General features: G+C 46.9%; 1 protein-coding gene across 1 annotated transcript in view; it reads left to right on the top strand.

Annotated features, from left to right (window-relative positions):
* LOC147659026 (uncharacterized) overlaps positions 1-24582 on the top strand; it is a 33352-nt gene that overhangs the window by 5505 nt on the left and 3265 nt on the right. The window lies entirely within an intron of this gene.

Genomic DNA, 24582 nt, shown 5'->3' with positions numbered 1-24582 from the left:
CTACTAATTGGTGTTGGTGTAAGAGCTGAACGTAGGAGTTATTAACGAACTCTAATCTTCTAGCGGACTCGTGTTCAGGCAGGGGGTGAAAAGAATGTGAGGAAACAGTAGAAGAAGGTATAGGCTGTGCAGTGGGTGCAAATGTCACTTGAAGGGAGAATATCACATATCCCATTAAAAACATCATTAGGCTGAGCAACATAAAAAGGCACAATATCAAAAAACGTTTCTTGGTCATCATTATACACATTTTGGCTTTAAAGTTCATCTCTTTAGCAGGTCTCTCCATCTCGAAAAACTCCATCCTCTCTAATTGCTGCTCGCGGTGGTAGGGTGTTCTATGCTAAGGAATGCTTCTGTCAGTCCAGGGCAACTCCCTTAGACCAACCAGAACCGTCGACTTAACGTCTTCGGCTGCACCCCAAAGACTTGGGCAGCCACGACCCTACAGCTGAACCCGGATGGCGGTTCGAAAAACAAAAATCAAAGTAGTTCCTCGGAGGAGAGCGAGCTGCATTTTCAAAAATAGCAAAGAAAAGGAATTTTATTTGTCCATAGTTCTCGGCCTCAGGTTATACCGGCTTTTTCCAGATAGTGTCTGGTCTTGGAACAAAAGTTCAGGCTCTGTAGTGTCCAATTGATTTGACGGTGGCACAGTTTTTTGCAAAAGATCGTCGTTTTCATGTTCAGAACTTGTCCCTTTTACACATGCATCGCTAAAAGGCAGAAAACGAGGCACAGTCTCAGTCTCAGAGTCAGCGATACCCTCCCGGACCCACCGGTCGTATGGCAGAGGGACCCTCTTGCAGTGTACGCCGTGGATCCAGTTCTTCTTTCCTTGCACTCGTACTGCGGATCTCGTTGATAGCAGGACTAGATAGGGGCCGGTCCAACGGGGCTGGTCATTCTTTGTCTGCTGGAAGTTTTTCACTAAAACCCATGAGCCAGGATCGATGATGTGGCCTGGATCTGTAGAAGCCTGAGGCAGAGTATTGTGAACCTGTTGATGTAAAACACGAAATGTAGCCGTCAAATCATACAAATAATCAAGCAGTACAGGGTGTTCAATCTCGCTGTATTTCGTCGGCCTCGGCACTCCCCATATGTTGGCCGGGCGACCGAATACGATCTCATATGGACTAAGTCCCACTCGTGAATGCACAGTCATTCTTGTGGATAAAAGTGCTAAAGGCAAAGCATCAGGCCATTTAAGACCAGAGCTTGCTTGTATTTTGGCCAGTTTCAGTTTTAGAGTGCCATTGTAGCACTCTACTAGTCCAGCTGATTGGGGGTGATTTGCAGCGTGGAATTTTTGCTGGATCCCTAGCCCCTCACATACTTTCTTCATCACTCGTCCCACAAATTCACTCCCATTATCACTCCAGACCATTCTCGGCAAACCAAATCTCGGGAAAAATTCTTTGACAAGGGCTTTAGCTGTGGATAAAACAGTGTTGTCTTTTAAGGCATATGATTCTACCCATCTTGAAAAGGCACAAACAACCACGAGTACGTATTTCAAGTTGTTGCACCTTTCCATGTGGATGAAATCTAGCTGCAAAACCTCGAACGGGTACGTAGGAGGAGCAAAATGACCAGCTGGAGTTGGGGTACCCCTACCAGGATTGTATTTCAGACACACCATGCAATTCTTGACCACATTCTCTGCACACTTAGGAATTCCAGCGTTTTGCCATACTGGAGCCAACAACTTAAAAAATCCCTTTCACACTGATGTGAGCCATTCCATGCGCCATCGTAACCACTGCAAGCACGTACGCATCGGGTAATAACCATCTTTGATGCTCTGACAACTCAATCCAACAACCATTCGCATCCAATTTACCCATACTCTCTCTCCACACACTCAACTCTTTCTCTGTAGCTTCAGCTTGAATCGACTTCACACTCTCTATCGTATCTTCACACATTCCAACGTCACCAACCCATCTTGCTGGACCCGCAACATACATTCGATTCATCACATCTTTTGCCGTTTCTTTCGCAACCTCGTCTGCAAACACATTACCACGACCAACATCGTCAGTAACCTTCTTGTGTGCATTGCATTTTACAATCGCGACTTGTAGTGGCAAAGTAAGTGACTCAAGAAGCTCATTCACCAACTGACCATGCTGAATCTTGGCTCCATGCGAAGTCAGGAACCCACGCTCTTTCTACAAGCGCCCAAAACTATGAGCCACACCAAATGCATACTGGCTGTCAGTATATATGGTCACTTTCATTCCTTTTGATAACACACATGCTCTCGTAAGTGCAATCGACTCTACTGCTTGAGCTGAATTATGTGGGATACGTGCAGTTTCAACAATCGTATGCAAAGTCGTAACAGCATATGCCGCAGTCGTATGACCATTCGGAAGCTTGGAGCACGAACCATCCACCCATAAGGTACCATCACACTTCACAAGAGGAGTGTCTTTGAGATCTACTCTCCCTTTCGCTTCTTCTTCTGTCCTGTGAAAACAATCCTGTTGTTCAGAAACATCTGTTTCTGCTACAACCGGCAACAACGTAGCTGGGTTCAACGTGTTGCACCTCTTTATGTGCACATGACTTGCTAACAGTGTCAACTCATATCCGGACAATCGAGCACTAGTTAAGTGCTGTCTCTTGGTCCTCTTTAGCAAAGTGACCACTGCATGTGGGATCATTACAATCAATATGTTATTCATTACCAAACCAGCAGACTGTCGAATAGAAACAGCTGCTGCCGCCGTGGCTCTCAAGCAACTCGGCAATGCTCTAGCTACCTGATCCAAAGTCGACGAGAAATATGCACATGGATGTTGCTTGTCCCCAAAGGACTGTGTCAGCACTGACAATGCGCATCCTTCTTTCTCATGGACATACAGTGTAAAGGGCTTACTGTAGTCGGGGGTACCCAACACAGGAGCCGAACACAATGCCTCCCGCAATTCTGACAATCTTCAGACCACGGAACGGGATTCGGTGTATCTTTACAAGTCGAATATGAAATACGAAAATGCTTTATTCGATTTTGTTTTTTAAAATCATAAAAGCGTACAAAGAAAAAGACAGTCATTAAAAATAAATATGTACATTCAAGAATAACGTAACTTAAAAAAAAAGACATATCCCCAACTTCAAAGTTCAGTGGTGTGACATGTTATTGAAGGGGTTTATCCCTATCAGGAGTAAAGATACACGGGTTTGTCCTTTAAGGTGAGTAGATTCAAGAGTTGCAACAGTTGTACAATGGATCAAATCTGTTGGAAACAGAGAAACTAATACCACTGGGTACCTGGACTCCCCCACCCAACGGGTGGTGGTAGGCTATTGTTGGTCCTAACCGGGGGATATTTTGCATACAGGGATAAAAGTCAAGTAGATCCTAAATGTGTATTGGGCCATCCCCTTCTTGGGGCGGACAAGATCTTAAGTATGGAGCGATGTTCCGGTTCCTGAATCTAACCAGTACCAAGTCCCCTGAAATGTTTTTTGGTAGTGGGCCCAACCAGCCCACCCTTCTCACACTCAAGATTCCGCCATCTTTGTCCGGTGGTAGGGGTCTATTTCTTCCCATCCAGAATATAATTTTGTTCAATAGGTCCTGCTGTCTTTCAGCTTTTCCCATCGCAAGTGCTGGAACTCCTGAGAGGACGGACACATATGGCGCGGCTTCTGGCGGGAGGTGTATGTGTGGTACTTTGCGTACTGTTTTAACCTCTAAGGGCCTTGATATAACAGATTTGAAGGGAGCTTTGGAAGTGGTCGAATCTGGGATTTTATGGGATTGTAGAGTGACTTGAACGCTTTTGTGGTTGGGAGTTGGCTTAGCTGTTGGGAAAGTAGTAGATGGCTGGGGTCGGTTCGATGTTACTGAATTATTGATGGGTTTCAGGATAGCCGTGATTTTATTCTCTAGACCCGAGAGCCTTTCCCCTATGGCGTTGATTTTTTCTGTTAGTGGGGAAATGATGGTTTTAACAAGTTGTTCAATCTGAGTCAGTAGAGGAATCTGGGAATAAGATATTGGTTCATCCAGTTTGACATCAGTCTCCATGGTGATAGGGGGATTGTGAACAGACAGTGCGGGGCTTACAGGTGGTTTATGGAGTTTGGATTGATTCCCTTCGGCATTTTCCTCATCATGCTTTCTTTTGACGGGTAATTGCCGTGAAAGTACTAAGGCTTGTGTGTTGGATTTGTTCAATAAAAAGGAGGATTCCTGTGTACTGCCTTTAGTACTTGTAGTACAGGTGCCTTTGGCGAGAGAGGGTGAATCCACACTGACATACTTTGTTTTGCATAGACTGTTTAGTTCATCCCACAGGGACAGGTTATGCATTCTTGGGGAGATTAGTGGAGGAGATAGCGTACTAGATGGAGAGTAACAAGGACAGTTTATGTCTATCACATGAACAGTAGGCAGTGAGCTTGTGCTAATCGTTTGGTACATTTGCACCACTTGACCTGGGCACCCCTGCGCAGCTGGGCTTGTTTCCCCCTTACAGGGCATGATCAGAGTAGAGATAGTAGTGTTACAGAAAAGTCAAATAAGTGTGTGTACACTGTACCTCCTTTAGCAGAAATGACAAGGGGGGAGGCCTGTCCTGTCCCCTTCGGTCCACGGAGGGCCACAGAGGGCCCGCCCTTTGCCCGGGCTTAGCCCGGCGCCGACCCGCGCGCGTCCCGCGGGGCGGGAGGTGCTCCGCGTTCTTGAGGCGCCTCCAGGCGCAGCGGGAGCGTCACGAGCGCGCCAGGACCCGGGGCTGCTGGGAAGTGTAGTTTTCAACTGCCCGACTTGGCCAGGAGAGTCCCTGTCTCACCGCTGCGGTTGCCGTTGCCCTCACGGCTGTAAAGGAGAAGGGATTGCTTGGCCGTTCCCCTCACGGCTCCCCACCGCTGCAGGTATGTTTGGAAATGCCCCCAGGTCCGCTGGGCGCTCCGCGTTCTTTAGGCGCCTCCAGGCGCAGCGGGAGCGTCACGAGCACGCCAGGACCCGGGGCTGCTGGGAATGCCCCCCTTTACAAGTCAATGCTACCAAAGGTTTGGCCAATAAAGAAAAATTCGGTATCAATTGTCTGCAATATGATGTAATACCCAAGAAAGCACGCACTTCTCTCTGTGTCCTTGGCACGCTCAATTTTGCAATTGCCTGAATTCTTTCTGGGGTCAGTTTCCTTCCCTCCTTCGATAAGAGATGACCTAAGTAGGTCACTTCTTGTCGACAATATTGCAATTTCGAGAGAGACACTTTGTGATGCAAATCAGACAAATGACGCAACAACGACAAGGTGGCTTCTTTACAAATTTCTTCAGTATCTGCAGCGACTAATAAATCGTCAACGTACTGAATAAGGGTAGCGCCATCAGGTAAAACAATCGTATCAAGCTGTGTTCTTAAAGCCTGACTATATATTGATGGACTTTCACAGTAGCCTTGGGGAGCGCGTTTGAACCGGAAGCTTCGACCTCCTAAACAGAAGCCGAAAATATCCCTGCTCTCTTCACCAATCGGGATGCTGAAGAAAGCATTCTTCAAGTCAATCACCGAGAACCAAGTTACGGAAGCTGGAATCATAGTCAATAGGGCAGTGATATCAGGAACAACTGGAAATTGTGGCACAACGATTTTATTCACCTCTCTAAGATCAATCACAAACCTGTAAACAGGTGGCTGAGAGGGGTCAGTGCGCTTCAAAACAGGTAGAACAGGACTAATGCAAACATTACCTCTAGTTTCTTCAATTACATCTTTTTCAATCAGATCATAAATGATCGCTAGCAACGGTTTTTCACCTTCACTAGAGATCTTGTATTGGGGAATGCGTGGCATTTTAACATTGGCTTTCAATGTCACTACATATGGCGGTATTTCCAAAAGACCCACATCATTAGGACCAGTAGCCCAAAGAATATCCGGAAGTAAAGACAATTCTGTCGGAAGTTTATCCTTCGACAAACACATCGGGGAGACCACTTTCTTACCCAGTGTAAGTTGTACTCCCGAAGGAGAACAATACAATGTTGCATACAATCTCTTCAACAGATCCAATCCTAACAAATTCTCACCACAACCTGTCGTCAGAATAAGGGGTGCTTCGAATTCACAAGGTCCAACAGAAAGGGACATAGGACTAGAGATCGGGTTTCGAACCGGGGCGCCAGAAAAACCTATTGAAACATTCGTCTCGCCAGACAAAGGTGCGCTAGGGAGTTTAGAGTGCATAATAGAACTCTTTGTAGCACCAGTATCCAACAGAAAAGGCTCTGACACACCTGATGTAATTACCTCAACATAAGGTCCACTCTGATCTAATGGAACTGAAACAACTCCCTCTCTTTGTCTAAGGCTGTCCTAGCAATCATCACCTTCCATGTTCTCAACCTCTGCATAGTAGTCATCAGCATAGTATTGACTCGTCCTACCGGACACGTTATTCTGCTGATCAAAACTATTCATTGAATTTTGAGGCGGAAAGGGACGCGCGTTCTGGGGGAAATTTCCACGTCCTCTACCTCTGGGAGCTTGTTGAACACCTCGACCTCTTGCACCAGAAGCACCATTCATACCCTGTAACAAAATAGGGCAACTATACTTGAAATGACCCTCTTCCTTACAATATGAACATTGATTGGGGCCTACCAGAGCACGTTGTTGAGGATACTCAAACCTTTGCGAGTTCCTCTGAAACTGCTAAGGTTGCTGATAGTCACGCTGACCACCACGAGGCGGATACGCTTGCTGTAAAAGAACCTTCGTCTTCAATTCTTTAGTTTTCTTGTCTACTCTATCCTTCTCATCTTTATCCCTATTTTCGTAGTACTGTGCAGTAGCCAATATCTGTGCTGAGGAGGAAACTGCCCAAGAACTCTCTGAATCTTTCAATTTCTTACACAGCTCGGGAAGCAAATTGTGCACAAACTTGTCGACGAACAACCGTTGACCACCTTCTGTACTCATATCTTGACCACTGTGGTCGATAAACGTCTCTTCAAACCTACTGAAGAAAGCAGACACGGTTTCATCTTTCTTCTGCTTACACGCAGACAATTTGTCCCAATTCACTCGCATAGCAGGCATCAAAGTCTTCATATAATTAAAAATTCTACCAGGAAGTTCTGCTACTAAAGGCTCAGGTTTAGCACCCCCAATTTGTCTGTCATTCGCAGCGCTAATATTAGTCCATGTGTCACCTAATTCTTGCGCGTGGTCAGTATGGCGAATCAAACCCCACAAAGGCTGCGGAACAACATTTCCAAACAACATGTCTATATCAGCTAGATTCATAATACATGAGTCTGCAGTCTGAGATAATTCCTTATAGTACCCTGCAGGATTTTTACGAGGGTCAGGTAAGGTCTGTTTAAGAGCCAATACTTCGGCTCTTTTCCATGGAACATGTACCCAAACACGCTGAAAATGAGCCGGCACAGCTGGCGGATTATTACCCGCACCAGCAGGTACCGCGTCTCTCCATACCGGAGGAACTTCTCTCATCGAATATTTGTGCGTCTTCTTTATAACCGATGGATCAGGCTCAAATAACGACTGAGAAGGGGGCTCACTCCTAAACGACGACAACGTTGCAACTGCTTTCTCAACATCGGAACCCACAATAGTTCCCTTTGCAAACTCAGACTGTATATTGAACAACTCGCAAGGAGCCTGTCCCACATCATCATCTTCCCATTCCTCACGAAGGAAAGTACACACCTTATCGAAAACATATCTCTGCTTTGGTGCTTCCCATTGATGGAAGACATCCGTAACAGATTCCACATCATATCTTAAAGGACGAGTGGCCCATTTACGCGCCAGGCGGTCCAATATTTCATTTTTCTCGCGAATCAGGCAGTTGGCTACGCAACTGTTTACCCTCCGATTCAGGGGTCGCACTATGCGACCCAAAGAAAGGAGTGAAAAGACTAGTAACAGTGTTTGTCATTCTCTGTCGAACAGAAGGAGAAGTCGACAAGACGGGAGATAGAGCAGACTGAGAAAAGGTCAACGTAGGAGCAGTAGTAGGGGAGGTAGCAAGAACAGGTGGAAAAGTTGCAGGAGTTAAAGGTGGAGCAAGTAGCGGAGCAGGTAGCGAAGTCAGTGGCCCTTGAGAAGGCTGAACCAGAGGAGTAGGGGCCAACTGGAGAGGAGCTGGCGACTGTGGAAGAACTTGAGGCACAACAATTGGGGGTTGCACAACTAAAGGTTGCGGAGGAGCTGTAGCACTTTGCGCATAAGGGGGTGCAAACTCAATAAGTGTGACATTAAAGGATCTTTTTCAAGTTCTTTTGCTGCATCTTGCTGAAGAAGCGGCAAAACTGGGTAGCATTTATCAATCGCCATTTTACGTTGCCTGTGCAATTGTTCACTCACCTGCTCTTCTTCGTTATCTTTAAACTGTGTAGCAGCTTGCATTATCGAGATACCCTTTTCTCTTTTATTCCTCTTCGCTAATTTAATTTCTTTCTGTTTGGCTTCCTTTCGCCATAGGCGGAAAGAGTCAAACATCGCCGGTCGGGCTTTCTTCTTAAAAAGTCTAACCTCTAGATTATATGAAATTTCTGTGTCAAAACTACCATATTGGGGCCCTTTTAGGACACCGTATTTCCTAGTATATCGGACCCATACTTCATTGTACGTGATAGGACCCACGCCATGCTTCACGTAGAGTTCATAGGTTGGAGTTCCAATTGGAGGAACCGGACATGAGTCCTCCAATCGGGAATCCCTATTACAACCAAGACAAAACAAATTTCCAAGTCTGCTAAAACCAGGCATCTTACGCCACTTCTCTTTGTTTTCTTTTCCTGAGGCTGCCGGGGTGCGTGACCACATCAAAGCCATCAGTTGAGAGAGAAGCGTTCCTGAAAACATCCCAAGGACCTTGAAAGGAAGAACCCTAGGAGTTGTCATTGCACCAATCTTCAGGATATCCAGAAGAAATCAGAAAAGAAACTGTTCATTGTAAATAAACATGCTTAACATGAAGGATATAAAGACAGAGGAAAGACAGGATGCAATGCGCAGACAGGCTGTGTAAAAAAAGTATCATGTCAATGAAATCTTGTCGTAATTGTATCTAAGAGTGTTAATAATGATTCCGTTATTATTTATTGTAGTGACCCCCGAAGAAGGGCCCATGAGCGGCCCGAAATGCATTGGGTTTTTTATATGAAATAAAGACTGCTTGCGTTGAATGTTGCATTGTCCATATTCTTACGGAAGGCCTGGATTGGCACAGTCTGAATATTAGAAAACTGAAAATTGGCAGTTTTGTTTGGTTTGTGGATTTGGATTAAACAGTGAAAAACAATGATTCAAGAGTAAGAAAAAAAATTACGGCGAAAAATTGGAATACATAAAGAAATGGTTTAAAGTTTGGTGAAAACATGCACGCCAGGGGCGGCATGAAGCTGTTCAAATGGTTTTTTGGGGCTACACGTAGTCCCATCACTTAAAAGTACATTTTGACTAATGGCAGTGGGGCAAATGCCTAACAACCGTTCTGCACGCAATTGGAAATAAAGGATGGATAAAAATGGAGAAGAAAAGAAACGTTAAAAAAGGTGTGCATCCCTTCACTATTGAAAACCATTGTAAATAAAAGCCTGGCACCATTGATCCACGAATTCGGCCTAATTGCTTCTTCTTTCGCCCTTCCCTCTCACACCACCGTCGAGCAATCCGGAGTCTCTAGTTCTAATGTGAGGAACGCGGACTGGGAACCTTCGCTGAATCTGTGTGGGCTGCTGCAGCTAAGAGAGAGTTGCCGCTGCTGAGAGCCCGCCTAAATTTGAACCTCCGGAACCTTCTCTGAATCCGTGTGGGTCGCCGCAGCTAAGAGAGCGATGCCACTGCTGAGAGCCCGCCTGAATTTGAACCTCCGGAACCTTTGCTAAATCTGCGTGGGCCGCTGCAGCTAAGAGAGAGCTGTCGCCGCTGAGAGTCTGCCTGAATATGAACCTTTGGAACCTTCGCTGAATATGTGTGGGCCGCTAACAGAGGGCTGTACCCGCTGAGTGCCCACTGTTGTGTCAGCCTGGTCGATACCATCCTTCATCCTGTGGGCCGCCGTAGCTATGAGAGAGCTGCTGCCGCTGAGTGCCCGCACCTTTGCCACCCGCACCTTTGCCAACTTTGTATCACCGTGATTCGTCCTGTGGGCCTCCGTAGCTAAGAGAGAGCTGCTGCCGCTGAGTTCCCGCACCTTTGCCAACTTTGTATCACCGTGATTCGTCCTGTGTGCCGCCGCAGCTAAGAGAGAGCTGCTGCCGCTGAGTGCCCGCACTTTTGCCAGCTTTGCATCATTGGGATCTGTCCTGTGGGCCGCCGCAGCTAAGAGAGCTGCTGCCGCTGAGTGCCCTCACCTTTGCCAACTTTGCATCATCGTGATTTGTCCTGTGGGCCACCGCAGATACGAGAGAGCTGCCGTCGCTGTGTGCCCGCATCTTGCTCACCATTGTCGAGGATTGAGAGAGCTGCTGCCGCTGTGAGCCCACCACGGAGCTGCAAGACGAGAGTCATTGCCACCACCAGCCCGGGCGGCCGCAGCCACGTGATGCTGCCGGTAAGAGCCCGCCTGTCCGAGAGTGCCCGAATCATTGTGGGTGCACACTGCGTACCCCTTCAGCCAAGACTTTTGGTCCCTGGGAGTCCGCCTGTCACCGCCTCCGCTTCTTCGAGAAGCTGCGTGCTGTGTCCCCTTTCACTGTCAGGTATCTGGTGCGCAGTGGGTCGCGTAGACCCCGGCCTTGAACTCAGTCAGTGTCACGTCTGGTGAATAAGTTATTGCCTTTTTGAGTCCCTACTGGTTTCTGTGCATTGTAGCTTGTGGCTGCATTTGTCGTGGATACCAGTGTACTGGAAGCTTGTGACTAGGTGCGGTGGTGATGTTGTCGAAGGTGGCCTAGAGGTCCAGTAGGATGATAGTGGCAATTCCTCCCCAGTCAAGGAGGGAGTGGATGTCGTCGATGGCGGCGAGGAGTCCAAGCTCGGTGCTATAATTGCTTTGGAAGCCGGATTGGGAGTTGTTCAGGACATGGTTCGCTTCGATGAACTTGGAGAGTTGGGCGTTGAGGGCCTCTTTGATGACCTTGGCAAGGGATGGGACGAGGGAGACAGGTCTGAGGTACTTTAGGTCTGTCGGGTCGGCAAACAGCTTCCTCAGCAGGGGGGTTGATCTTGGCGTGTTTTCAGGCGGCAGGGAAGGTGGCAGTTTTGATGGCGCAGTTGATGGTGCTGCCGCTGCTCAATAGAAGATGTAATACGGGCAAGGAACCGGTGGGGCTCTGGAATGGATGCTCTTCATGGTCTTGAGTGTGTCATCTATGGTGAGTGGAGTCCAGTTGAGCATGATATGTTGGGGGTAAGGCTTTGTTGTGTGCGATGGTGGCAGGCATTGTAGCAGGGTCTTGGGTGTCAAAGCTGTCGTAGTTATGTCTGAACGTGTGCTGAAGAATGTGCTGAGTTTGTTGCAGAGGTCTTAGGGAGGGTGGGAAGTCTGTGGTCTCGCTGTTGGGCTTGGCGAACTCCTTGACGATGGCAAAGACTTCTGTGCTGTTGTGTGCGTAGGTGTTGATTCTGTCTTTGATGGCCGTTTTCTTTGTGCTTTTAAGGAGAAGGTGGTGTGCGTTGACAGCGGTTTGCTTGGGTTTCTGGGATTTTGTTGTGCCTCTATCTCTTCTCAAGTTGTCTGCTGTTACGTTTGGACTTGTGGAGGGCTGAAGTGAACCAGCTGGCTTTCTTGAAGTTTTGCTTGCCTGGTGTCTTATTTAGGGGTGCTGGTGTGTCGGCTCAGTTGGAGATCCATTGATGACGGTTGTGTGCTGCGGTGTTGGCGTCTGCTGGTGGTGCGGTCATGCTGAGAAAGTTGACGAGAAGTTCTTCGGTGGCCTTGTTTCAGCTACAACAGATGGGGCGGAGGGGGTGGTGAGGGTGGTGGTGAACGGTGGGAATGGCTAAGTGCACACAGTGGGGGTGGTCCAGAGGAGTTCGGTGGTGTGGCTGTAGGTAATGTTCCCACTGACGGAGAAGATGAGGTCTAGCGTGTGTCTGGCTGTATGGGTTGATGTAGTGACTAGCTGCTGAGTCCGATGTTGGCGAGGCTCTGCAGTAGGTAGTCAGTGTTTTGGTCACTGGGGTTGTCCAAATGGAAGTGGAGGTCTCCGAATAGGATGTAATCTGTGGATGCTAGAACTTGGGGTGCGATGAGGTCTACGATGGCTTTGTTGAAGGTCGGGTGGCTGCTGGGGGTCTTGTAGATTAGGGCCCGCCCTTTGCCCGGGCTTTGCCCGGCGCAGCTCCCGCGCGCTCTCGCGACGCGGAGGTCAGTGATGACTTTAAGGCGCCTCCTGGCGCGTCATCCCCCGGCGTCAGCTGCACAGCGCAAGGGCACTTGGGAGATGAAGTCTCTCCGTGCCCCCCGATCTCCCCTCCTCTGCTGTCGCGCTGGTGTTGAAGGAGCGCCGACGGCAGGGAGAGACCGGGCGCTGCGTGGGCGTTGCAGTTTTGGACTTTTCCAGTGGCAGGGACAGTGATTTTCCCCCAGCGCTGACACACTTCTCTAACAGTAGCCCCGTCGTTGAGTCATTCGAGTAAATGGTCAGTTGGTGGGTGTTCTTGAGGATGATGGCTTTGCCTTCTCCTGGTCGGTCGACGCTGTATTTACGGGTGATTTTGTAGCCGCAGGGGATCGCAGTGGTATCACTGATTTTAAGTCCAACTTCTTGCGCCTTCTTGGTGAGCATTATCAATCTAGTATGATTATGAGGTATACCCCCCTTACCCTAAGTAGAGCACTGAGAAATGTAAAGAAATTCAATATTTTTAATCTTGCAAGGAAATGATGGCTTTTTTTAACATGTGTTCCAGAGAGTGTCAGTAGTGGGGAAGTGTGCAGATTCGACATCAGTAAGCATCCTATGTGCCCGTGTAATTCCTGATCTTTATTCAGGCCCTTGGCTTCCTCGGTACCAAGCTCTGTATTATATCTTAAATCGATTCTTTTCAATTTCTTCTCTTGATCACCTCCTCTGATATAAGGCCAAGGAAAATGAGCGAGTCTACAATGCTATCGTGGCATTTTACAAAATCTCCAGACGCTGGTGAATTTAAGTCGCGTGTTTGATGCCATGTGCTCCATCACTTGCCAATGGGGAACATCCAGTTGGCCACATATTGTTTTCTGTGTGTACATTCTTTCACGTATATATACCCAGAAATCTGTGCTACAGGTTATGAATTGATTGCTTTTTCTTCCTGTTATGCAGAATAACCTCCTTTATTTTGACACCAGATTTGCAAGCCATACATTTCCCTCATTTTCTGAAACCTTTTAGGTTAGATGGCCCCTTTCTTTCATTGGACTATCTATATAGCTATGGGCTTGTTTGTCCTTTAAGGATAGGGCTTTACGATACGTAATGGAGGGATGTGAGGTAATATCGTGTCCAATCACCTGATCAGCTTTTAATATTTTCCAATGTTTAGAATTTGTCTTGCTGCTGTGTACCTCGTATTGTTTGTAGTCATGAACCTTACTGTACTATCAGGTCCCTCCTTTGGTGTCTCTGATTTGAAAGTAGTTTATTCATGTTGTGGGTTCTCATTTATTGATTTAATTCTGATCCCCTGAGTGAATTTTAGGTTGAGATCAGTTTCTGTCTCTGGATTAATCTTTTAGACATTTCCCTACTTCCGTCCCACAGCAGGGAAAGGTCATCTATATCCCCGATCCAAATCAGCGTATGGTTTGTCATGTTTTCATTTTGTGATGTCCAGACCACCCGTTATGTGCCCGGTCTAGGCCCATATAGCAAAGTGGCTCATTTCATATATTGTCCTATTTTTTACAGTAACATTTCTGCTGTGACCTTTTGCACATATTTGCATGCACGACAATGTTGGATTAGTTTGTCTGAAATTACTTTGTTTACACATCTAGCTTCGCACAACATTATCACGATGCCTCGAACACTAAGTACAAGGCCTCTTGACGCACTATGTACAAATGTCGTATCTTCATCCACGGGGTGACAGGGCTATCTACATATCTAGAACATAGACTAATCTATACGTACATCACAAAGATGGTTTCTATTATAAATAATGAGCATCCCAATCGATTAGTAGAGGAGGCGCTACAGCTGACACCCAGGGTCTGTGCAGGCTGAGACTTCACTATGCAGCGGGCTGGCATCTCCGTGAGGGGGAGTTCAGTTTGTAATCAATACGGGGCCTGCATTCTTTCCTGTCAGGTAATGGGGTGGGATCGTCCCTAGGCGGGATTCTTGGCTTCACACCCACACACACTCTAGGTACACGCAGAGTAGGGAGTGCATAGTAGGAGTACGCCTGATTACTGCCTTGCTTTTATGCCTGCATATATACAGTGTTTTAGCACCATGGTAGAACTATATCCACTATTTACGTGTTTGTAATCACTTTCAACTGCTTCAATCTTCTGATTATTGCAGCTTATGTATTCTATACAAGAATAACGTTGGCTCAATAAATATATTGAAAACCTCCCACTGTGTTTTCTTTGTATATTTCTCTGAGAGCAAGTAAGCTTGAGTGACTGAGAGAAAGGTTCTGTTCTGTTTCCACGATCCCTGAGGGGTCAGGGTTGTCACGTTCAGAGGTTGCCAGAAACCATTCGCTTACTGGTAAGGTTATGGAGGCTTCTGGTGGCACTGTGAGCTAGCTGGTCTCTAGGTCAACTCATCCTGCGGAGGTGCCCGGAGCCAGTCTAATAATAATAATAATAAAGATATTTGTAAAGTGCTATGGCTGCGCCATCTCGGCGTGTCCCCGCGCTGCCAGAGCAATACTAGCCAGGCACTTTGACTGACCCACATCAGAGACCAGCATCGAACTCACCTTTGGAACAGGTGAGTTTTTAACATACACCGAAACTTAGTTTCCGATTGTTGGAGGCGAAGACTGAGCGGGAGTTTATTCCAGCTTGTGGCGGCCATCACTCTAAAAGAGCGACCTCCCATTTTAGCCCTCTTAAAACGGTGGGTCACCAACATACCCATTCCGCAAGACCGCAGCGCTCTCCTCGGCTCATACCTAGTGATCAAATCAGTAAGGTATGGGGGAGCCTTCTGCCATAGGATAGGGTGACATGTCAGGAGGGCCTTAAACAGTATCCTTTCCTTTACTGGAAGCCAGTGGAGGGTTGCCAATGCGACTCTGGATGTCACTCTCTTAGGTAGTCTAAGCACTAGACGTGCCACTGCGTTTTGTAATACCTGAAGCCGACCTATACTTTTGCTGGAAACTCCTAAGAGGAGGACATTCCCGTAATCAAGCCGGGATGTAACCAGGGCCTGGGTCATCGTGCGTCTAGCCTCCAAGGGGAGCAGGTCCAAGGTTTTATTCAGGATCTTAAGCACCCCAAAACACTTCCCCACCAACCACCCAATATGTGCCTCATAGGAAAGTGTGGGATCTACCCAAATCCCAAGGTTTTTCGCTTCCGTACACTGGGTAGGCACTGTACCCAGACAGCTTGGCCACCAGTCGCACGTCCATTTGAGTTGATCACCACCGACCACCAGCACCTCCGTCTTTGAGCCGTTCAGCTTTAGGCAGTGGTTATCCATCCACACTGCTAAGGCCTGCATACATGCTCTAAAGTTGTCGGCTCCACCTGACGGTGCCTGGGAGAGGGTGAGCAGCAGTTGAGTATCTTCGGCGTAGGATACTATCTCTACACCAAACGATTGAACCACAGCTGCTAAGGGGGCCATGTATAAGTTAAATAAGGTAGGGTTCAAGGCCGAGCCCTGCGGCACCCCCTGTTCCAGTGCCATTTCCACAGATTGAAACGGGCCTCTCTGGACCTGGAAACTTCTGCCAGTCAGGAAGGATTTTAACCAGCTGAGCGCCTGACCCGTCACACCTCCCCTGTTCAGACACTGTAGCAAGGTGATATGTGCTACAGTGTCGAACGCTGCACTTAGGTCAAGCATGACCAGTGCCATGGTGTGACCTGCGTCAGCGCCCTGCCGTAGCGTCTCTGTGGCACGCAGTAAGGCAGTTTCGGTCGAATATCCTGCCCGAAACCCCGACTGGGAAGGATGAAGGAGTTTGGCCTCCTCAACAAACGCCATCAATTGTGAGTTCACTATTTTTTCAGCTACCTTCGCGGTATATAAATATTTTTGTCCACCCTAAGCGTGGAAGGGTATTCTCAGATGTGAGACCCTTGCTCATTGCACCATCAGGATTCAAGCAAACCGGGCCGAAGACGGCTGTAATGCCAGAAACCGGTCCCCGGGAGCTTTTTTCCTTCCCAGTGTAAGAATTGGCTTCTGTAGTTTGGTTTGTCCTGTTCCCATCATGCACTGGGACAGGAACAGACTAATTTGCATACAGTCAGGTTCTGAAACTGGGATGGTGCAGTGAGCTAAAAAACGGTGTTGGATCTAGCCCTGATCTTTTGACTGGGTGAGAGCTTTCTGTTTAATTCAGAGACTCTGTCCCTCACCACCCCTTTTTGTAAATATTTTTGTCCACCCTAAGCGTGGAAGGGTATTCTCAGATGTGAGACCCTTGCTCATTGCACCATCAGGATTCAAGCAAACCGGGCCGAAGACGGCTGTAATGCCAGAAACCGGTCCCCGGGAGCTTTTTTCCTTCCCAGTGTAAGAATTGGCTTCTGTAGTTTGGTTTGTCCTGTTCCCATCATGCACTGGGACAGGAACAGACTAATTTGCATACAGTCAGGTTCTGAAACTGGGATGGTGCAGTGAGCTAAAAAACGGTGTTGGATCTAGCCCTGATCTTTTGACTGGGTGAGAGCTTTCTGTTTAATTCAGAGACTCTGTCCCTCACCACCCCTTTTTGTAAATATTTTTGTCCACCCTAAGCGTGGAAGGGTATTCTCAGATGTGAGACCCTTGCTCATTGCACCATCAGGATTCAAGCAAACCGGGCCGAAGACGGCTGTAATGCCAGAAACCGGTCCCCGGGAGCTTTTTTCCTTCCCAGTGTAAGAATTGGCTTCTGTAGTTTGGTTTGTCCTGTTCCCATCATGCACTGGGACAGGAACAGACTAATTTGCATACAGTCAGGTTCTGAAACTGGGATGGTGCAGTGAGCTAAAAAACGGTGTTGGATCTAGCCCTGATCTTTTGACTGGGTGAGAGCTTTCTGTTTAATTCAGAGACTCTGTCCCTCACCACCCCTTTTTGTAAATATTTTTGTCCACCCTAAGCGTGGAAGGGTATTCTCAGATGTGAGACCCTTGCTCATTGCACCATCAGGATTCAAGCAAACCGGGCCGAAGACGGCTGTAATGCCAGAAACCGGTCCCCGGGAGCTTTTTTCCTTCCCAGTGTAAGAATTGGCTTCTGTAGTTTGGTTTGTCCTGTTCCCATCATGCACTGGGACAGGAACAGACTAATTTGCATACAGTCAGGTTCTGAAACTGGGATGGTGCAGTGAGCTAAAAAACGGTGTTGGATCTAGCCCTGATCTTTTGACTGGGTGAGAGCTCTCTGTTTAATTCAGAGACTCTGTCCCTCACCACCCCTTTTTGTAAATATTTTTGTCCACCCTAAGCGTGGAAGGGTATTCTCAGATGTGAGACCCTTGCTCATTGCACCATCAGGATTCAAGCAAACCGGGCCGAAGACGGCTGTAATGCCAGAAACCGGTCCCCGGGAGCTTTTTTCCTTCCCAGTGTAAGAATTGGCTTCTGTAGTTTGGTTTGTCCTGTTCCCATCATGCACTGGGACAGGAACAGACTAATTTGCATACAGTCAGGTTCTGAAACTGGGATGGTGCAGTGAGCTAAAAAACGGTGTTGGATCTAGCCCTGATCTTTTGACTGGGTGAGAGCTTTCTGTTTAATTCAGAGACTCTGTCCCTCACCACCCCTTTTTGTAAATATTTTTGTCCACCCTAAGCGTGGAAGGGTATTCTCAGATGTGAGACCCTTGCTCATTGCACCATCAGGATTCAAGCAAACCGGGCCGAAGACGGCTGTAATGCCAGAAACCGGTCCCCGGGAGCTTTTTTCCTTCCCAGTGTAAGAATTGGCTTCTGTAGTTTGGTTTGTCCTGTTCCCATCATGCACTGGGACAGGAACAGACTAATTTGCATACAGTCAGGTTCTGAAACTGGGATGGTGCAGTGAGCTAAAAAACGGTGTTGGATCTAGCCCTGATCTTTTGACTGGGTGAGAGCTTTCTGTTTAATTCAGAGACTCTGTCCCTCACCACCCCTTTTTGTAAATATTTTTGTCCACCCTAAGCGTGGAAGGGTATTCTCAGATGTGAGACCCTTGCTCATTGCACCATCAGGATTCAAGCAAACCGGGCCGAAGACGGCTGTAATGCCAGAAACCGGTCCCCGGGAGCTTTTTTCCTTCCCAGTGTAAGAATTGGCTTCTGTAGTTTGGTTTGTCCTGTTCCCATCATGCACTGGGACAGGAACAGACTAATTTGCATACAGTCAGGTTCTGAAACTGGGATGGTGCAGTGAGCTAAAAAACGGTGTTGGATCTAGCCCTGATCTTTTGACTGGGTGAGAGCTTTCTGTTTAATTCAGAGACTCTGTCCCTCACCACCCCTTTTTGTAAATATTTTTGTCCACCCTAAGCGTGGAAGGGTATTCTCAGATGTGAGACCCTTGCTCATTGCACCATCAGGATTCAAGCAAACCGGGCCGAAGACGGCTGTAATGCCAGAAACCGGTCCCCGGGAGCTTTTTTCCTTCCCAGTGTAAGAATTGGCTTCTGTAGTTTGGTTTGTCCTGTTCCCATCATGCACTGGGACAGGAACAGACTAATTTGCATACAGTCAGGTTCTGAAACTGGGATGGTGCAGTGAGCTAAAAAACGGTGTTGGATCTAGCCCTGATCTTTTGACTGGGTGAGAGCTTTCTGTTTAATTCAGAGACTCTGTCCCTCACCACCCCTTTTTGTAAATATTTTTGTCCACCCTAAGCGTGGAAGGGTATTCTCAGATGTGAGACCCTTGCTCATTGCACCATCAGGATTCAAGCAAACCGGGCCGAAGACGGCTGTAATGCCAGAAACCGGTCCCCGGGAGCTTTTTTCCTTCCCAGTGTAAGAATTGGCTTCTGTAGTTTGGTTTGTCCTGTTCCCATCATGCACTGGGACAGGAACAGACTAATTTGCATACAGTCAGGTTCTGAAACTGGGATGGTGCAGTGAGCTGAAAAACGGTGTTGGATCTAGCCCTGATCTTTTGACTGGGTGAGAGCTTTCTGTTTAATTCAGAGACTCTGTCCCTCACCACCCCTTTTTGTAAATATTTTTGTCCACCCTAAGCGTGGAAGGGTATTCTCAGATGTGAGACCCTTGCTCATTGCACCATCAGGATTCAAGCAAACCGGGCCGAAGACGGCTGTAATGCCAGAAACCGGTCCCCGGGAGCTTTTTTCCTTCCCAGTGTAAGAATTGGCTTCTGTAGTTTGGTTTGTCCTGTTCCCATCATGCACTGGGACAGGAACAGACTAATTTGCATACAGTCAGGTTCTGAAACTGGGATGGTGCAGTGAGCTAAAAAACGGTGTTGGATCTAGCCCTGATCTTTTGACTGGGTGAGAGCTTTCTGTTTAATTCAGAGACTCTGTCCCTCACCACCCCTTTTTGTAAATACCTTCGCGGTATATGGCAGCAAGGAAATCTGTCTCAGATTGTCTAAAACAGCAAGGCTTATGTTGGCCTTTTTCCTTATCGGTAGAACGATAGCCTTCTGTGGTATCTTCCACCTTGACCTCTGCCCTTCACGCACCCTGGAACAGTCCGTAGTGACATCACTTAGAATGTCACTGCTGCGAAGGTTCCAGGGTGAGCGCCGTGGTTAGAACGGTGACCTGAGGCGCCGCGATCGGACTGGCGACCAGTGGCTGGTGTCGTGTGCAGTGACTATCTTATGATACTGTACATAATAAACTCTTGGATATCACCATTGTCTCCCTTTGCTTTACTACAATGCTACACCTTCTTCCAGCTCAGCGGAAGGATCTGGGTGCTAAATGAAGTTAAGGACATGGCGAATGTATGGTTCTAAAACCTCTAAGCTCTCGCCCACCACTCTAGGGGGGGCTGGATCACGAGGAGATCCTGACTTCACCCTAAGGCATGTTCTTACAAGCTCCTTAGATGTAGGTACTGTGAAGCACTCCAGCCTTCTGTCAGAGTCAGCCTCCCTCATTTCTACAAAGGCCTCCCCACTTGCAGGACAGCTGGAGAAGGAGCTATAAATTTTACGCACCTTACTAGCAAAGAATTCTGCCACTCTGTTACATTCCATGATAGAGTCCGACTCAGGCGCATTGGAGCTGGAAACCGCTGAGATCTCCTTTATAAATTTTAAAAAGCTCTCACTGATTCTAGTTTTGTAATGAAGGGCCTTTGCTTCTCTCACCTTTCTTTGATGGCCCCTCTGGGCAAATCTATACTCATTCTTTTTAAGAGTGTCAAAGTCCCTCCGCCAGCTTCTTTCCAGCTTCTTACACTCCGACCTGAGTGACTGCAGGTCGACGTATACCATGGGGCAGATTTTCTAGCTCTCTTCCCTTGCTTAGCGGTATACAATGGCGCTACTGCATTCAGGGTTTCAAGGATACGGGCTTCCAGATTTAAATTGGAGCTTTCACTATCCGCTCCTCCCGGCATCCCCCAATGCGTAGCTTCTCATTAAATATAGACTGGGAGAAGTTCTTCCACTTTCGGTGGGGATAGCTGTTATCACCCCCCTCCTCAGGATATCTTCAGCCTCAGTGATACAGATATCAAAAGGAATCAGAAAGTGGTCAGTCCAAGGGAGCAGACTTGGGGCTCTCATCATTATACCATCCCAGCTGGCAAACACTGGATCCAATAAATGGCCATGCGTATGGGTGGGGGTGTGATTTAGCAGCTCTAAATAGTTATCCTGTAATTCCAGTTTAATCTCTACAGCCTCTTTCAGTCGTGCATCCTCAAAGTGAATATTCATATCTCCCAGTAGCATAAACTTACTACGCCAAAGCGCCATATGTGCTACACATTCTTGCAGACTTTGTCTAAAATTGCCTAAACTCCCCGGTGGTCTGTAAAGAAGGATACCCGATATATGACCCTGAGGGCCAATTTGTAGTCCAAACCTGCCGGCCTCACAATTCTCTATCCCTAGAGATTCAAAAGAGCACACAAGAGGCGCTTTAGTGATCACTGCAATTCCCCCACCTCTTCCTGAGGGTCTATCCACCCTGGCCATGCTATAACCCGGCGGTAATGCCTCAATGACCTCAGGGTCTGAGTCCGCCCCCAACCACGTTTCTGTCAGGAAGAGTATGTCCAACTTCTCCTCTAAAAGAAGATACCAAATTTGCAAACCATGTTTAGGGAGTGATCTGCAATTCAGTAGGGCCCCGTGGAAACTACTTACCCCTGCCTTACATGCTAGCTCTCTCTTAGCTTTAAAGGAACAATGGGGGCACTTGGTGGACGAGATTACCTACAAAGTGTGCCTGCAACAATCCGCAACCGCTGGACGTAATTCCCACAGCTAGCGTCCGTCATAGACTATAGGGACCGCGGAGGATTGAGCAGGGGGTAGGGCACTGGGCCGCGGACGGGCGCAGACAGGCTTAACTTTGGCGCGCCATCGTCGCGCCCTGCTGCTCTCGTCCGCTGCGCGGCCGGATGCACATTGGTATATGTGAGCCGTGCCCCGGAAGTGAAGCTGTAGGTGGGAGGAGTTGCGTCCCTCCGCTCTAGCAGCAGTCTAGGCACCTCATCCAAAGTTTATTTTGTCCAACAAACGCGCAGGTCCTTCGGATTAGTGGGAACTACACGACACACCTGTTCCTTCCACCATACCACAACTACATTTGCATAGTTGGGAGAGAAGGTGCCCGTTGCTGTTCCTGAGATTTATCTGTAATACCTATAGTTAAATATGAAAATATTGTTATTTAGGCAACAGTCATGGTCCTAAGCATCCATGTATAGTCATATGGAGATATTGGTCTATTGCAAAAAGCGTGTTCATAGGCTCGTAGACCTTGCGTGTGTTGTATGCATAATTAGCAAGATCACATCCTAGGTATTTGTCAAATATTATTGTCTCCTGTGTATATCTTTTGTGGTGGGAAATTCTCTCCATCTATACAATATGATGGGAGGCTCTCCACAAGAATCAGCAATAAATGGTTTTAGTTTATTGCTATGTTTTCCAGTAAGCGATTGTTGGAGGGCGCTAAACGCCCCCCTTGTTCTTGCATACATTTGTTAGAAGGTAAAAGCATGGTACAGTAGAGGGTAGTGTTTTACACAAATGAAAATGTTGCCATTCCCTTTTCACAACAATCCGAATTTAATAATTATTGAAAAGCCTTTAGTTCATAATTGCAAACAATCATTAAAACCACATTCTTGCCCCTTATCGGATGACATTGGTACTTATGTTGTCATTACGGAATGTGTTAATGGCCTTCCTTTGTCCGTTACTCAAGTTGGATCTGATTCTTCCCTTCTTGCGTTGACTGGTGAACAATTTATTTGAACAAGTCTTTGGCGACCGAGTCACTAAAGACATCCAGATTATCATGAGGCAAGTTGGAGTTATATGCAGCTTGCTTTTTGAAGCGAGTTAGGCTTCCCCGATCTATCTGTGCCCTCTTTCCGAGCAACGCTTCCCGCTCTTTCGTTGCATATATATTTCCATCATCCAGACCAGCCGATGTCATGAAGTATCAGCGTCTCTTGAACACAAGTCATGTTTTCTGAATTGGGCCCCCTATTCTCATGTTCATTGGCTTGGGTCTGATTTTATGTTGAAATCTTAGAAATGGAAATATGTCGATTCTACATGAACTGTAATCTAAGTCTCTACTGGGGCAGAAATATAAGCCAAGGTTCTGGATATTTAATTCATCCATTGTCAGTTAATGTTGTGATGAGTTAATAATGGAGATTTAATTCATATCTCGCCTTGCTCTATCACCTTTCTCTTCCTAAGGGGTGAGTTATCTTTTTGTCTTCCATTTGCTCTTTCCTGTCTTTCTCTTCCTCTGTTTGTGCCTCTTGCTTTTGTTTTTCCTTTTTTATAATATTCCATTGTCGGTCCTTGTCTCAGTAACCCGTACTCAGTGAAAAAAGGGGCAAGTAGTTTTTTTTCTAGGTAGTTGCTAGCAGAGTCGTCTGAGTCACCTTCTGAGCTTGATTCCTCGTCTTTGTGTCAATGTAATTTTGACCGCTCTCCTTACTTATTCGTATCATTTTACAAAGTTTAAGACTCTTCCAGGACAGTAGTCTTGCTTTTCCCTTTTGAATTTCCTCTTTTGTAGCTTTTACCTCTTTCTTATCACTTGCTCATCATTCTCGTTGTCCTTAAGTTCAGCTCTTATATTCAAGGGCAACAAATGTGAGGTTGGAGAACTCCATCAGACTGTAGACTTAGAACTGTAACAAAACAACAAGTTAGCAGGCCTTTTCCATCTATGAACTCATGATCTGGAACAACATCCCTGTATCCATCAGGACCGCCCGACATTGCTCCCGTGTAGGAAAGAGTTGAGGACTCCCTTCTTTAAAAATAATTTATGCTCATCCTTAGCTCTAGCTTTAGTCTAAGTTTGCAGTATAGAAATAACAACATATAGATACATACATAAAGAAGCTGGCCTAGCCTACAATAATGTTTGAATACTTTTAAAAAAACTCTTGTGAAAATCTTCATGGGAGAGTTGAGAATGGTTATCCCACCAGAGCACCCCTGACATCCAGTTAAGATTTTAATGCTGTCTTATGAGTAACAAGTCCACCTTTTAAGCCACTACATGACTGCAAGCCTTAATGGGGATAGTTGTCCACCTAGTAGCAGTCACTTCCTCAAACAGTTAGCAAACGGCACGCCCCATAAGTAGATGAACAGTTCCTGCAAGTTTACAAAGACAAAGTTGAATATGCATCCAGTGTTAAACATGCACTCATGCTCTACATTATCAGAATTGAAAAGGTATGAAAAATAAGACTGGTTTTTGCACCGGCACAATTTGGCATATGGTTTTCTACCATCGTGCGGAGACATGGGGTGGGCGAAATTTGCGTAGTCATATTACGCAAAGCTCAGCGAAAAAAATCTCCGTGAGCACGCAGAATTCTGCGAAAACACAGAATTGCTTCTACTTCCCGTACACATTGCTTTTTTCCTGTTCGCGAACGCTGTTTGCGTGCTCGGGGGGGAAATATCTTGCAAACACACATTTTGAAAGCGCGAACAAGCAAAAAATTCTGCGAAGTTGCGGATCGCGGAAGTTTTGACAATTCGACAACTGCCGCAAGTGGAACTGAATTTACCGCCCAGGCCTAGCGGAGACACCACATAGAAATACCACAGGCTGAGTCCACGTGTGATAAAGATGCATCCATGGCTTTTCTACCCAACATAGCTCTAGTAAATATTTGTAAAGCAGAAACATGTGGTTCTGTGCATCCTTTCATAAAATATTTCTCTGGTGACATCAATGCAAGGAAGATACCCAGAAGTGTTTAATTGTTCTAAGCATATTAGTAAGTCAATTAGGTATTCTTTCATTTCAATCAATCAATCAGCGGT

This window comes from Lissotriton vulgaris, unplaced genomic scaffold (assembly GCF_964263255.1).
Source record: "Lissotriton vulgaris unplaced genomic scaffold, aLisVul1.2 SCAFFOLD_2042, whole genome shotgun sequence".
In the NCBI taxonomy this organism is placed as follows: Eukaryota; Metazoa; Chordata; class Amphibia; order Caudata; family Salamandridae; genus Lissotriton; species Lissotriton vulgaris.
The sequence above is the reverse complement of the archived record's forward strand: the minus strand, read 5'-3'. Positions and strand labels throughout refer to the sequence as shown.